Source organism: Suricata suricatta, chromosome 4 (genome assembly GCF_006229205.1).
Source record: "Suricata suricatta isolate VVHF042 chromosome 4, meerkat_22Aug2017_6uvM2_HiC, whole genome shotgun sequence".
NCBI classification, from domain to species: domain Eukaryota; kingdom Metazoa; phylum Chordata; class Mammalia; order Carnivora; family Herpestidae; genus Suricata; species Suricata suricatta.
Window position 1 is genome coordinate 126,459,447 of NC_043703.1, and position 15,168 is coordinate 126,474,614.

Below are 15,168 nucleotides of genomic sequence, written 5' to 3' on the forward strand. Positions count from 1 at the left end.
CTGATCCCTCAAGATTCTTCCAGGTCTGGGCCAGTCTCTTGTGCACAGAGGGACCTCCCATTTGGGGAAATTGGTAAATCTGGGCTGATTGGTGACAGTCCACTTGTGTCCTTTGTGAGGGAAGCAGAAGAGGGGCCGAAGCGCATGTGCTTTAAGACCAAGGAACAGCCAAAAAGTGAGAGTGTGGTCTGGGTTCCTCTGCCAACTCCTGCCTTTGACTCCCCCTTAAGTGGCCTGTCATCAGGGCCTCTCAGGAGCCCTGCTCAGTCTCAGGTAAGGACAGATGCCTCACAGAGGCCTGAACTCCTTCTGGCTCGGCTGCCCCAAACAAGCAGCCCACAGAAAGCATCTGCTCTCCAGGCCTGTCTGTGCTTCGTGTGACGCCAGCCTCAGCTTGAGCGGAGCTGGCCAGCACCTGCACTGTGGGTCTTCCAGACTTCTGCTGGGCAGGTAGTGCCCCCACCCTGCTTCCCCCAAACCACCCGAACACCCGGTGCCCACACTCAGGAGGCTCGACAGTGTTGTGGAAATCACATGGCCTGTGGCATCTGGAGTCTCAGTTTAAGTCCTAGCACTGTAGTTCCATGAAGTCTTGGGCAAGTCCTTTAACATCTCCCGATGCTCAGTTTCCCCATGGGAGTGATAGCCTTTGTCTCATTTCCTTGATATGAAGTTGCATGAGAGGTATGAGAGGGCCTAGCACACTGTGGGAACCGAAACATTGATTGTTTAAGTGGGAGTCACACCATTGGGGTAACCTGGGCCCTCCAGGTAGTCTGGGAACTGGGCCTGAGAGGATGACCCAGTGACGGGGCCCCAGCTGTGAGAAGGCAAGAACTGGTCACGAGGGAGACCTGTGGTTCTTGGAGGACGCAGAGCTGAGGTGGCCTCCTTGAGCGGCCCATTCAGCAGGCTGGGACCCAGTCTGCATGGCATGGGAGTGCCCTCTGCTGGCCATGCAGGGTACTGGCTTCTCCTTGGCCCTTAGTGAGTGGGGGCCCTAAAGCCCACATGGGCCACCCCTCCACAGTCCTGGACTCAGGCAGGTGGACAAGGTCCTGGCCTGGGAGAAAGTCTGCTGGGGGGAAAGCTCATCCCCATTTGACAAATAAGCAGACTGAGGCTTGGAGAAGTGAAGTTGCTCTGGAGTCCACAGTTATTGAATGGCGGAGCCAGACCATCTTACCATGCTGTTTCTCCTACTCCAGGTAGAATTATCTTGTGTGAATAGAGCAGAACTCAGCCATGCTGGAAAGACCACTCTTCCTTATTTAGTTAAAGTTAAATTAGATCTGGCTCCACCTTTGCCAGGACTGCAGAAAAATGCATTCTTCCTTGCTTTGAGAAATAGAAGAAGGGGTCCCCTTCCTTAGGCCCGTGTAAGAACCCAGAGCCTAACATGATGCTTGAAAATGGAAGGGGGGTGGGGAAGTATGTCAGGGCCACTGTGGAGGCTTCACATCAAAGCCTCAGGGATGCTCGGTTGCTTCCCTGCTAAGGCTGGTGGCCCTGGGGCTCAGGCCCATGCTCACTCCCTCCCTTGATGGCCTCAAAGCCAGGCCTGCCACCTGAGGTCATGTCCCCTCCATGGGGGCACACTGATAGCCCTGGCCACTGAGTTTTCCCAATCCACCTGTTTCTCCTCTTCCAGCTCCCACCCAATCCCCTTAAATTGCTCACGAGCCTGGAAATAAAAGCAGGAAAGGCAGGTTGTACGGGGCAGGGGGGGCGGTGCGGAAAGTATACCAAGAACAAAGAGCAAAGGATTATCTCAGGAAAAGTGCCTGCTTCTCCAAAACCAGCTGGGGACGTATGCCTGTGGGAAAATGCTGTGTCCTTGGAGCAACTTTCATGCTGCAGCTGAAGCCAACAGGACATGACTCAGACGGTAAATAGGTTGGTTGAAACCATTCGAAGAAGCCTCGTGCAAGGGGTTGGTCATGGGGAATGGAGCGTGCCAACTGCTCACCAAACAAATAAAAATGAAAAAAGAGGCTCTGGAAAAGTGGGCAAGGGCATAAACCCTGGGTTTGCCCAGGGAGCCTGGGTAGCAAAGCCAATGCTATCTGAAAGGAATAAAATTGGGGTACCTGTTGTCATCCCAGGTGTTGGGCCTGGCAGGGGGAACTGTGGTCCTCTGTACTCTGCTGTGCCCGGAAACACAATCCTCAGTCTTGACGAAGAAACATCCACATTTCAGCCACCAACCGCGAGCCTGGTGTCACCATTTTCCTGAGGGTGGCGCCATTGGCCTTCTGGAGATGGCGCATCTGCTTCTTCAAGGGCCCTTTTCTAACCTGGGAAAGTTCAGGTTTAAACATGAAGATAAGGAAACAAGCTTTTAGAATCAAAACGTCATGTTAAGTTTAGAAGTAACCTGTGCGTAGTTATTTCTTTAAAATATTCTAATAGTAAAGAGAATCTAAGATATCAGAGACTGACGGATTCGCCTGAGGCTTCCAGTTTTGGCTATGTGACATATTTAGACTTGTGATTTTAAGTTGAAAGGGGAAAGGAAATTTGGCTTTATTTTTGTGAATACGGATAGGATTTTATTTTTTTATTAAAGTGTTTTAATGTTTATTTATTTTTGAGAAAGAGAGAGACAGAGTGTGAGCAGGGGAGGGGCAGAGAGAGAGGGAGACAGAATCCGAAGCAGGATCCAGGCTCTGAGCTGTCAGCACAGAGCCTGATGGAGGGCTTGAACTCACAAACCAAGAGATCATGACCTGAGCAGAAGTTGGGTGCTTAACTGACTGAGCCACCCAGGCGCCCCTATCTTTTAAAGTTTTCTAAAGCTTTATTTTTTTTGAGAGGGTGGGGGAGAGGCAGAGAGAGAGGGAGACAGAATCCCAAGCAGGCTTTGCACTGTCAGTGCAGAGCGCAACACAGGGCTCGATCCCACAAACCATGAGATCATGGCCTGAGCCAACATCGAGAGACGCTTAACCTACTGAGCCACTCAGGTGCTCCTGAATAAGATTTTAAAGAAAACTGGTTTCGTTGCGTTAATATATTTTAACTTTTATTTATTATTTCACCATGTTAATACATCTTCTTTCTTAGGCATTTAAGAAGTTGTTACTTGCTTGTTAGAGTCATTGGTTTGCTTTGTTAGGCAACTGAAGTGCTTCCAAAGGAAATGTAATATATTAAATTTATAAATGCAGTTCAGAGTGTTCAGAGGAGTTTAATTAAGTTTACAGATGATTTCTAAAGGGAGCTTAAGGTCTTTAAGTTGAGTTAATAGATCATTAATCAAAGAAAATTGAAGGTCACTGTTTGTTCTTGCCATTTTTATAAACAAAATAACAAGATTTATAATCTGAACATAACAGCTTAAGGATAACTAGATTATTTCTATTTTAATCAAAGGAACATTAATTTAAAACCTAAGTAACTGTAAGTAGTCCTTTCTGGACTGCCCTCCAACTTAAAAAAAAAGAATTCACAGTGACAGCTATTAATACTAATAGCTAACATTTATGTAGTGCTTTACACTGATTATTTCATTTAATCTTCCATTCCAGACGAGAGACACTGAGGGCAGGGATTTGCTCAAGGCCACGTGATCTAGGAAGTAGTACGATAAGGACATGAGTTGGCCCTCTGACTCCAGAGACCACGATTACCCACAGTGTTAGATGGTCTTTGAAGCCTGGGTTTCTAGGATTTGCCCTGAGCTCCCTGGAAAATGGGCTCGAGCTCCCTAACTTGTCCCAGGGTGTGCTCTCTCCGCAGCACCGCCACCTGCCCAGGCACGTCAATACTCAGCAGACATGAGGAAGGGACCTCTGCATGCCTCGATTTGAACCGCCACATATTTGTGTCCTACAGACACAGGATTTCTGATACCAGCCAAGGCCCTGTGACCAGTTACAGGTGTGAAGTATGGGAGCTGTGTGTTTTCTTCCTCAATGTACACACTCATCAGTTTCCCTTGCTGTCTTTCCTCTAATGATTTGTATAAGTGCTGGTGGTGTTTCACATTACAGTATGGTTTCTAGGTAACAACATTCAGGTGGCGTTGGTGACAGAATTGGGAGGGGAATTAACATTGTCCAGAGATGAAGACATTGACTAGTGGGCATTCTGTGGATAGAGTGAGCGTGGACCTCATTTGTAGGACTAATGGTTGCATCCTTTATAGGTTTATCCTGAGGATTAGGGGTTATGACTGTGAAATGCCTGGCAGTAGTACTTGGTAGAGATTCTCATGACTGGTAGTCACAGTTTCAATACTATTCGGTCTGCTGGATCCTATAAACCACCGAAATGCCCTCGAAATTCTGACTGGTTGGCATTACTTTTAGGTTCCTGGACCCAGTTCCAACACTGGAGGTGGGGAGGCACATGGCACCAAGCAATCCTCAGACACCAAGAATGCTACTCAACTCTGACATGATCTTCCCAGAGATTCCATACGATTCCATGGGCTAAGGGCTCAGTCCTACAAGACTGCCCTCCACCTCACACTTCGGATCCCAGTCGTGAGCCCCTACCTGTTACCAGTGCTTCTGACCAACCTGCTACAGACTGGAGGCTCCAGAAGCCTCCTCCCTGGGTTCTTTTAATTTGCTACTACGGCTCACGAAACTCAGGGTAACACTTACACTTACCAGGTATGTAAAGATATGATGGAGGTATGAATCAACAGCCAGAGGAAAAGATGCATAGGGCGAGGTACAGGGAGAGGGTGCAGAGCCCCCATGCCCTTTCAGGACAGACAACACCCCCAGTCTCCACGTGTTCACCAGCCCAGAGGCTCTTTGAACCCCGTGTCTGGCATATGAATAACCAAACATAAAATCATTATATCGAAGCATCCAACCTGCACACTGAAAATAAAGCGCCCAGAGCCCTCTCTTACTTATGCCCCAGGGTCTGAGTTTGTAAACTTTCTTTCAGAATACCATGTGTGAACACCACACATGTGTGAACGTCTGTCCCTGGTACTGAGGATTCCTTCAGAAATTTCTTCCCTTCTCTGTCCCTATTTCTATCCCATCTTTGTTTTCCACATTCCAAAGGCAACCTTTTTGCTCTCCATAATACATGGATGAAGACATTTCATCTACGTACATTCCCAAGGGCACCCGGGAAGTGGCTGTCTCCATTTTCCCACCTCCTATTTAACTCCTTCTGACTCAAAAAAGCAAATCAGGGGGACCGCCATTTCAGCTCCAACATGTAAAGAGCTTGGAAGTTGTCATTCCCATCCTCACATGAAAAACACTGAACAAATTGGCAGATAGAGGAGGCGGGAAATCAGTAAGTACATAGTTGAACTGAACAGCACTATTAGTTGTCTGGATCTTTGACACTTACAGAACATTTCATCCAACGTGAGCAGGGTGGTGAAATTTGGAGACGGGGTCTCCAAGGAAGTAATTAAGGTTAATGAGACAATAATGATGAGACCCTGATCTGATAAGGTTAATATCCTTATAAGAAGTGCCGGAGTCCAGCCCCAGCAGGTCCAGGTGTCCCCGAAAGGATGGACGGTGTCGGCACGAGAGAGAGCCTCAAGTTTCTTTCTTGATCACCAGGCAGGCATCTCTGCTCTGTCTGCTTTGGTGTCTCTATTTATAGGTCAAGCGATAACATGACATCAGAAAATAGGAATTGTTTACAGTGACTAATTTTTAGTGATAAGATGTTTTAATCATTGGAAGTGATGACATGAGAAAAACAGAAATTTCTTGTAATGACTACTTTTTTATGATATGATGCTTTAATCATACAGAGAACTATTTTATTCATTTTTGTGTCAGTCCCCAGGATTAAGAAAGTGACAAACCTATCTCATTTTTATGGGTTGGTTTTTTTGCCAGTAATTATGGCTTTGTTTTTGATTAACGAATTACAACCAAGTCATGTAACACACTTACAGTGAGGTTGAGCACATCCCACAACCAAGAACATAACAGGATGTCTTCAGCAAAAAACAGGATGATATACATATCATTTAAGCCAGTAAAGCTAAGATTAAAACATAGGTCAAGCTGTAAACAGGCCAGGAGCCATTTCATTAGGCTCACAAACCACAAGTAAAAGAATGCTTGCTAACAAGTTGTTTGAGAAGGCCCTCTCATTGATGCAAGCACAATGGGGGCCTGTGTGTGTTGGCCTTGGACCTGGGCTTCTCACATCCTTATCCATCCTCATAACTGAAGTCAGCACAAGGTAGAATGTAGACCTTGGGAAGGCACTATGTTCTGTCCTTGTCTTCTACTTCTAATCTCCAGTTTAGGCTCCAGTTCTCTTCAGACCAGACTCAAGGGACTATGTTTTTGACCTTGTATTTATTTCTTATCTCCAAGTTAGGCTCCTTTTCTCCGGGCCAGACTCAAGGGCAACTTTTGTGTTTTTAACCCCTTTAAGTCTATGTTTTGGGTCTGCCAGGCTCATTAGGAGAACATTTTGTCAAATATTTATAATGCTTTGATCTAAAATCTCTTATGCAGGGACAGGAAAAGGTTTTTTCTTATGGGGTAACTGTGTGGGGAATATTGGTCTGAGTCTGAACCCTGTAAGGCCTAATTAATGGCAACGGGCTTATTTTCAACATGAGCAGCAGTAGTAGAAGGAAATACTAGTTTCGCCTCGCATGGCAGGAGTTCTGTAAACGTTTGCCATTTCCTCACTGTGACTGTGTCATCCAGTAAGGCCGATGCAGCTCCCAGCAAAGAAGAGACATCATGTGAGCACACAGCAAGAAGGCAGACAGGTGCAGGCCAGCGGCAGAGCCCACACCAGACCCCTGCCCTGCTGGCCCTTTGATCTTGGACTTCCAGTCTTTGGAAATGTGAGAAAATAAATTTCTGGTGGTTAAGCCACTCAGTCTGTGGTATTTTGTTACAGCAGCACAAATAGAGTAAGACACCAAGGTGGATCACATAAATAAAACACACTTTAGCAAATATTAAAAAATAGAAACAAATAAACCAGTGAAGAAATGGGCAGAAAACATGAACAGACACATTTCCAAAGAAGACATCCAGATGGTCAGCATGCACATGAAAAGATGTTCAATATCACTCATCATCAGAGAAATACAAATCAAAACCACAATGAGATACCACCTCATACCTGTCAGAATGGCTAACATTAACTCAGGCAACAACAGATGCTGGTGAGGATGTGGAGAAAGAGGCACCCTTTTGCACTACTGGTGGGAATGCAAACTGGTGCAGCCACTCTGGAAAACAGTATGGAGGTTCCTCAAAAAATTAAAAATAGAATTACCCTATGACCCAGCAATTGCACTACTAGGTATTTATCCAAAGGATACAAAAATAGTGATTCAAAGGGGCACATGAATCCCAAAGTTTATAATAGCATTATCAACAATAGCCAAAGTATGGAAAGAGCCCAAATGTCCATTGCATGATGAATGGATGAAGAATATTTAGTGTGTGTACATATAGATATAGATACATAATGGAATACTACTCAGCAATGAAAAAGAACGAAATCTTGCCATTTGCAACATCATGGATGGAATTAAGGTGTAAATAAGTCAAGCAGAGAAAGACAGATGTCATATGATTTCACTTCTATGTGAAATTTGAGAAACACAACAAATGACCTTAGGGGAAGGGAAGAAAAATAAGATAAAAACAGAGAGGGAGGCAAACCGTAAGAAAATTTTAAATATAGAGGGCAGACTGAAGGTTGCTGGAGAGAAGATGGGTGGAGGATGGGTTAAATGGGGGATGGGCATTAAGAAGGGCACTGTTTGGGATGAGCACTGGGTGTCATATGTAAGTGATAAATCACTGGGGTCTACTCCTGAAGGCAGACTACACCGTATTCTAACTAACTTGAACTTAAATTTAAAAAAATAAAAATAAATGAATTAATTAAATAAATAAAATGACTATAGTGAAATTAGAAAAAGCCAGTACAAGTGAAGACCCTGGAGCTTAAGTCTGCTGACTTAAGGCAAATTTCCTGTGAGTGACTCCACTTCAGGCAGGCCAGGTCAGCTTCCCTGTGTGAGGCTATCCTTTGCAAACCTCTCTCTCTCTCTCTCTCTCTCTCTCTCTCTCTCTCTCTCAGTGTGTGTACGTGTGTGTGTGTGTGTGTGTGTTTGTGTGTGCGCGTGCGCATGCACTGGGACCTGTGAAGGACATTCTGTGACTCTGGGGATCCGATGAGACAGCTGACCCAGGCTTCAGGGTCCATCCAGGTCTGCTACTGGATTTGGTGTCCTGGTAACAGAGAAGATTTCTGTCACCAGGAAAAAGGAGAAGTGGAAATTGGCTCCTGGAATAGTCCCAGGGAACATTAAAATCTTTCCTCTGGCCTACAGGGCCCCAGGCAGACAGGTGCATGGAGTCTTTGGGTAGAGGACAGGAGACAACCTCCACCAACCTTTTGCAGGTGAGCGTCCACTCAGCCTCAGCGTGAGCAAGAGAAGGTTCCTAATGTCATCCTTCAGCAGTGGTGCCATGTCATGCTGCAGGGTTAGCTACAGGTCCTCTGTGAGGTGCCAGAATTCTTTTTAGAAGTGGCATCTGGAGGGTTTTTGTCAGTAAGACAAGCCAGCTGGGATGACCCTCTTCATCTACAGAAAGCGGTCTGCATGCAGAGGGTTTGGGGACTAGAGGTAAACAAAGACAGATACGTTGAAAGGATCCACGGCAGTGGAGCACCCTTGACATTGAACCTGCTGAAGCAAGAGGGTAAGTTTATTACACTTTTACAATCTTTTTTTTTTCAAAGTGAGATGTAGTAAAATCTTGCTTTCAGATTACTTAAGATTCATAAAAATTAGTAAGATTTCTAAATTATAGCATTTTAAATCTGGCCTTATTAATTCAAATAAATATAGAACATCAAACTCTTTAAATAAAAAGTGGAGTCTGGTCCAGGCAACAGAAAGGACAGCTGGACCCAACCTTGGGGTGAGATGGGGTGTGAGGCTGGGTGACTGGCTACAGCTGGATGCAAAGGAGGCTAAGTATCTCTGATGCTTGACCTGCAGCACCTGAATGGCCACAGAAGGGTGCGCCGGGTTCTTAGGAGGCCACTGAGCCATCAGCTCTAGCGTCTTCAGGAAGATGAAGACAATATGAACAATATTGTTCAGTGGCTTTATTGAGGTACAATTCATAGGCCATATTATCCGTCTATCTGAAATGTACAATTCTGTGGTGCTTCATGTGTTCATTGATTTGCTTATTCATTCATTACTGCAATCAATTTTCATCATTTAAAAAATAAAATGTAGCACCCTGTAGCTATCACTTCCCAATGCCCTCATCACCCCAACTCTAGGCAACCATTAACCTACTTTTTTTGTCTCTATAGATTTGCCTGTTCAACATATTTCATATAAACGGAGTCACATAATATAGGGTCCTTTTAGACTGACCCCTCTTACTTAGCATAACGTTTTCAAGGTCCATCCATGTTGTATCATTACCTCATGCCTCATTCCTTTCTGTGGCTAAGTAATATTCTGATGTATGATAGACCCCATGGCATTTGCCTATTTGTCAGTTGATGGAAGTTGGGTTATTTCCATGTTTTGACTAATATGAATCATGCTACTATGAACATCCATGTACAAGATTTAGTGGGGACATATGTTTTCACTTCTCTTGGGTATGTGCTTGGAATGAAATTGCTGGGCATATGATAGCTCTCTGTTTAACCATTGGAGGAACTACCAGACTGTTTTCCAAAGGGGTTGCATCATTCTGTATTTTCACCAGTAATGTATGCGGGCTCCAGTTTATCCGCATCCTTGCCAATGCTTCCTATTATCTTTATTATTATTATTATTATTATTATTATTATTATTATTACAGACATCCTAGTGGGTGTGAAGTGGTATCTCATTGTGGGTTTTGTTTGTTTGCTTGTTTTTGTTTTTAAAGAGAGAACACTTAAACAGAGGAAAGGGGCAGAGGGAGGGAGAGAGAATATTAAGCAGGCTCCACACTTAGCACAGAGCCCATTGCAGGACTCGATCCCACAACCATGGGATCATCACCAGAGCCAAAATCAAGAGTCAGACATTGAACTGACTGAATCACCCAGGCACCCCTTGCTGTGGTTTTGATTTGCATTTCTCTGATGGCTAATCATATTGAGCATCTCTTCCTCTGCTTATTGGCCATTTGTATATCTTCTTTGGAAAAATGTCTATTCAGATCCTTTGCCTGTTTTTAAAATTGGGCTATCTGTCTTTTTATTATTGAGTTGTAATACTTTAAAAAAAATTTTTAAGTGTTTAATTATTGTTGAGAGAGAGACAGAGCATGAGTTGGGGAGGGGCAGAGAGAGAGGGAAACAAAGAATGTGAAGCAGGTTCTAGGCTCTGAGCTGTCAGCACAGAGCCCAGTGCGGGGCTCGAACTCACAAACTGTGAGATCATGACCTGAGCTGAAGTCGGATGCTTAACTGACTGAACCACCCAAGTGCCCCAATCGTTTTTTTTTTTTTTTTTACATATTCTAGACATAAGACTATTATTAAAAATATGTGATTTGTAAAACTTTTCTCCCATCCTGTGGATTGTCTTCTCACTTACTTTATAGTGTTCTTTAAAACGCAAAGTTTTGATGATGATGATACCCAGTTTATTCATTTTTTCTTTCATTGCTCATGCTTTTGATGTCTTATCTAAGAAACCAATGCCAAATCCAAGGTCATGAAGATGTACCCTTATGTTTTCTCCTTAAAGTTTTATTATTTTAGCTCTTAATTTAGGTCACTGATCCATTTTGAGTGAGTTTTGTGTAAGTGTGAGTTAGGGCTCCAACTTCATTCCTTAGCATTTGGAAATCTAATTGTCTATCTTCTGCCCAGTTGCTTTACTCAAGATCGAAAGTGAGGTCTTGTAGTCTCTAACTATTATTGTTGACTTGTCAATTTCTCCCCTCAATTCTGTCAGCTTACCATGAAATCTCAGCATGGGGTGAGTGAGCTACAGTGAGGAGGATTGGGACCCCCGTCTTCTTGGCCTGTCATGCCTAGGGTGCAGCCTCCATCATATGGCTCGGGGCTGGGTAGAGGAAAGGAATCTCCAACCTCCTGGCCACACTCACCTCTTTAATTTAGAGTTGAAGAAATGCTGATAGCCTGTCCCTACTGATGAGATACCGTAGCTCTTAACCAATTGCTGGGAGAAGACGCCTGTCTTGGCCACACCCACTGGAAATGGACCTTCCACCAGGCTGAGATGGTTGGGGGTGGGGAGGGGTGGTGACTCAAATACCACATACTCTTGATGTTCCTGCCGCGTTTTAGTAGATTTTCTTGAAAAATATCTTTCTTCATTTCTTACATGCTCCTAAGATAATTTCCAGACAACGCTTAAGCTTTTTTTCAGTAGTTTCATTAGCTTTGCTTGTTTCACTGGGGGAAGCTCTGTGCGGCAACTCATGCTTTCAACTTGGAAGTGGAACCAAACTTTTTTTTAAACATATAAAGAGTTCTTATGAAGTTTTAGGGGGAAAAAAGAACATTTCCGACAGAAAAAATGTACCAAGAGCTATAGGCAATTCACTTTAGAAAAAAAAAAGAAATGGCCAATTAATAGAAGAATATTGGGCTTCCCTAGCAGTCAAAGATATTCAACTCAAAAAAATACATTACACAGTATATACCTCTGGATGGGAACATGGGTGATTTTAGTTTTTTGATTTTTGTCTTTTTGTGAGTATGTATGTTAAATGTATCCCCAGTAGACATGTATTATTTGTACCATAAAGAAAAAAAAAACCCAAGTTGGGTTTTATACTGATGGCAGATGGAGGAGTCAAGGGCTATGGGTAGGCAGAGACCAGCAGGTCAGGAAGTCAAGGTGGTGTGGTCTCTGCAGGGTCAGTAGGAGCTCTGTTGTCTCCCAGAACCTCGCTCTTCCAAACTATCCATTTAACAAGTGACAAAGTTGGATGTAAGAGACACCACAGAAGGACAATCCACCTGACCTGCAAGCAGTTGGACAGACTGAGTCACGGCACCTGTATCACACCTATCAGAAAGTAAATTGGTCGGTGGAAAACTTCAGTGTGGGGCACAGCCTTTTCAGCCTTTGGGGTGTGAGGTCCAGGCTAGCTGGTAGCCATGGTATTCCATGAAGAACGTGGACATACTGGGCTGCGGCTCTGGAGGCTTGATAGGAAGGAGACATGGGAATGGAATAAAAAGAGGTAGCATCAAAGCAGGTAGTTTGACCCATGGGATCTCACAGGAAGAAATCACAGTAGAGAGGGAGAGAGGATAGAGGGCAGAATCATGGGAAGACAAATGGGAGCCCGAGAAGGGGTCAGAGACTGCGCAGAAGAGGGGATGTGCCCCCGCTGCCAGACATTGCCCAGAGCTGAGAGCTGTATGCACACCTCACCGACACTAGGCGGCGCTGTGGCCCACTCTAATGGCCACTCTTTTCCAGATCAGCAGTTTTCTTTTTATTAAAGAGAAATTAATGTGTGCTGGGGCCCCGCCAATGCCCTGTTTAACAGATGAGAGGCCCAGAGAGGGGCTATGAATTGCCCAAAGGTATACATGTGTGTCGAAGCAGAGGTAGGTTTACCTTCCTGCCTCCTGGTTCCTGTCCCAGACCTCCAGTCACACCCGAGATGGATTTAGAAAAGTGGCTGGCAGAAGTCTGGGTCAGAAAGCAACCCTGAGGGTCATGGGGCCCGTGAGGCCCAGACCTCCAGCACCCCCCACTTTTCACTCTTGCCCACAGTGAAGTCACCTCCCTTGGTTTTCCCTTCCTTTCTCTGTTTCCAGTCCTCTGCCCATCACAGTCCCCTTCCCCCATCCTCTTTCCACCTGCCGCCACAATGGTGGTTTTCAGTATGAGTTGGATCAAGTCACCCCTATTAATGAATGAATCTAGTGGCTCCAAAATGCTCTTTACTCTGACGTTCATCTTAGCCTGGCCCATTGAAGCTGCACCCTGAGCCTACACTTGGCTTTTGGGTTTGGTCTGATCAAGTTGTGCTAAGCACCTCCACACCTTGCCCAATCTGTACCTGTCTTCCCTGACATCCTCTCTCCTGCTCCGTGGTGAACTTTCCCTTTGCTTTAATACATCATATTTACTTCTTTCACATCTTTTCTTCTCTACTGAACTCCTGAGCTGTAGGACAGGGTCCATTTTGTTTGCAGCCTGTCCATCAGGGGCCAGCTGGGGCTCTTAGAAGGCTACTGACACTAAGGTGGCCAAGGCAAGGAGCTGGTGCTAGGTTCCACAGGGCAGTATCTTTAGGACCTACCCCCAGCCCCCCCCCCCCACCCCCGTTGGGTACTCAGCTATAGCCCAGAGTGTCTTTCTGGCATTGTGGGCAGAGCGGCAACTGTTTGAACAAATGGTGCTCGGAACAGAATGGTTAGCCAGAGCTGCTGAATGAAACATCCTGCACAAGGGCATTCACTTCCATATTCAGTTTCACTTCCATATTCCAAGATCTGGTATATTTTAGTGTGTTTGAAAATAGGCGGTCATTGGATTCTATTTCAGTTGCAAGTTTTGGGGAAATGTGGGGGTGTATCTGGAGCAGCTAGGTCTCAGTATGGCCTTTGTCCTGACCTGGTCAGAGCTCTCCCAGAGCTGGGGCCAGTAGACACTTGAGCGAGACAGTGACAGCAACATGGAGGGACCCACAAAGCTGATGGTGGACATGCATCCCGCCATGCCATACCTGTGGATACACCAACCCTGGGCTGCTTGCTCATAGGACGAACACGTCAAAATACTTGCCTCTCTGTTCTCTCTTATATCAAATTTGCATCCGTGGGTGTTAACACAAGTTTTGTATTTCTCCAATGCATAGGCAGGCTGGCTGCAGGGCTACTTAAATACAAGGCTGTTACATAAAGGAGGTCAGGTATCTATTACATAAAGACCAAAAAGGCTAAAGAAATGAAAGATGATCTAAATAAACTTGTCTTCCGCTGCATATTTCAATTTTAAATAATACTTAAAATCTTATTTTAGGAGTATCCAAAATTAGACAATAAAAACGGGACAGTCCTTTGTTTCTGCAGGAAGTTATGGCATCTGACAGAGACAAGGCGGTGGTCTTTACCCTCTGCCCCTGGTCAGAATCTCTCTGAAGGTCAGCTCAATTTTCACTGTCTTCCTGAGAAGGGAAGATTCTAGCTGGGGGAAAGTTATATGATTCTTCAATATGGGCCACAAGCAGTGGGGAGGGATGGGGCAGAGAGAAGGGAGCAGGGAGGAAAATGAGGGCCAGCTCTTTATGGATAGTGGTCTGGGGAAGATTCTGGAGAGACTTTGATGTAGCTGCAGGCTGAGATGGAAGTGATCAGAAGCCACCCCTTCTAAAAGTGACTCCAAACATCTTGGGATAAATACTTGAAGCAGCACAAAACAGGTTTCTAGGAACAAGTATCTAAAACAGTAAGTATAGTGATTATATTGTCCAAAGTAAAAAATCAGGGCATGTGGACTGCTAACTGGATGGGAGAGGTGGAACTAGACTTCCTATCCCATCCAGATGAGGGGTGCCTGGCCAGTGTGCATGAACTCTAAAGGAAATGCTTGTCTGTGAAGCCAGAGGTTGGGCTAGATGTTTCCGCTCCCCTGTCTGTCCTCTGTGTGACTATTGGTGGCCACGTGGGGATAATAGGTGAGGTTAGCAATTTAGATAGGGATCTGTCCCTTCTGACTTCTCCCCTCCTCACCCCCAGACATGGGCGGGGTGTGTGAGAATTCAACTCAATTCTGACACTACCCACCTGACGCTGAAGATAGCATCTGATTCCACAGGGTGAAAGTTCAGTCTTACAACACCCTCCCCACTTTCAATGCCAGTCCCAAGCTAAGATTGTTACCTGGGCTTCTGACTCACTGGCTACAAATTGGAGGTTCCAGTGAACCCCTCCAACTCAGGATGCAAGTTACCAGGCCCAGGTTGTTGTCCATACTTCTGATGGACTGGCTAATAAATCAGAGGTTCCCAAGGACCTCTCCTGGGGTTGACTCATTTGCTTAGAGTGCCTCAGAGAACTCAGAGATGTTTACTTACTAGATGACCCGTTTATTATAAAAGGATATAACTCAGGAAGAACCAGATGGAAGAAATGCACAGAGCAGGGTATGGGGACAGGGCTTGGAGTCTCCATGCCTTCTCTTTGGGTGCCCCACTCTTCCCAGTCTCCATGTGTTGGCCTGCT

The 15,168-nt window shown here is 45.1% G+C and overlaps 1 long non-coding RNA gene across 2 annotated transcripts in view; it reads right to left on the bottom strand.

Moving 5' to 3' along the window:
• The window catches only part of LOC115290040, a 28,052-nt gene that overhangs the window by 8,388 nt on the left and 4,496 nt on the right, over nt 1-15,168 (bottom strand). Inside the window, exons 1-2 of one of the 2 annotated variants that reach the window (XR_003907925.1) lie at nt 8,380-8,604; nt 2,091-2,297 (exon numbers count right to left, since the gene is read on the bottom strand). This is a non-coding gene — a long non-coding RNA (uncharacterized LOC115290040). Of the gene's footprint in view, nt 1-2,090; nt 2,298-8,379; nt 8,605-15,168 lie in introns of those variants that run through there. The other variant, XR_003907926.1, reaches the window with a different exon arrangement.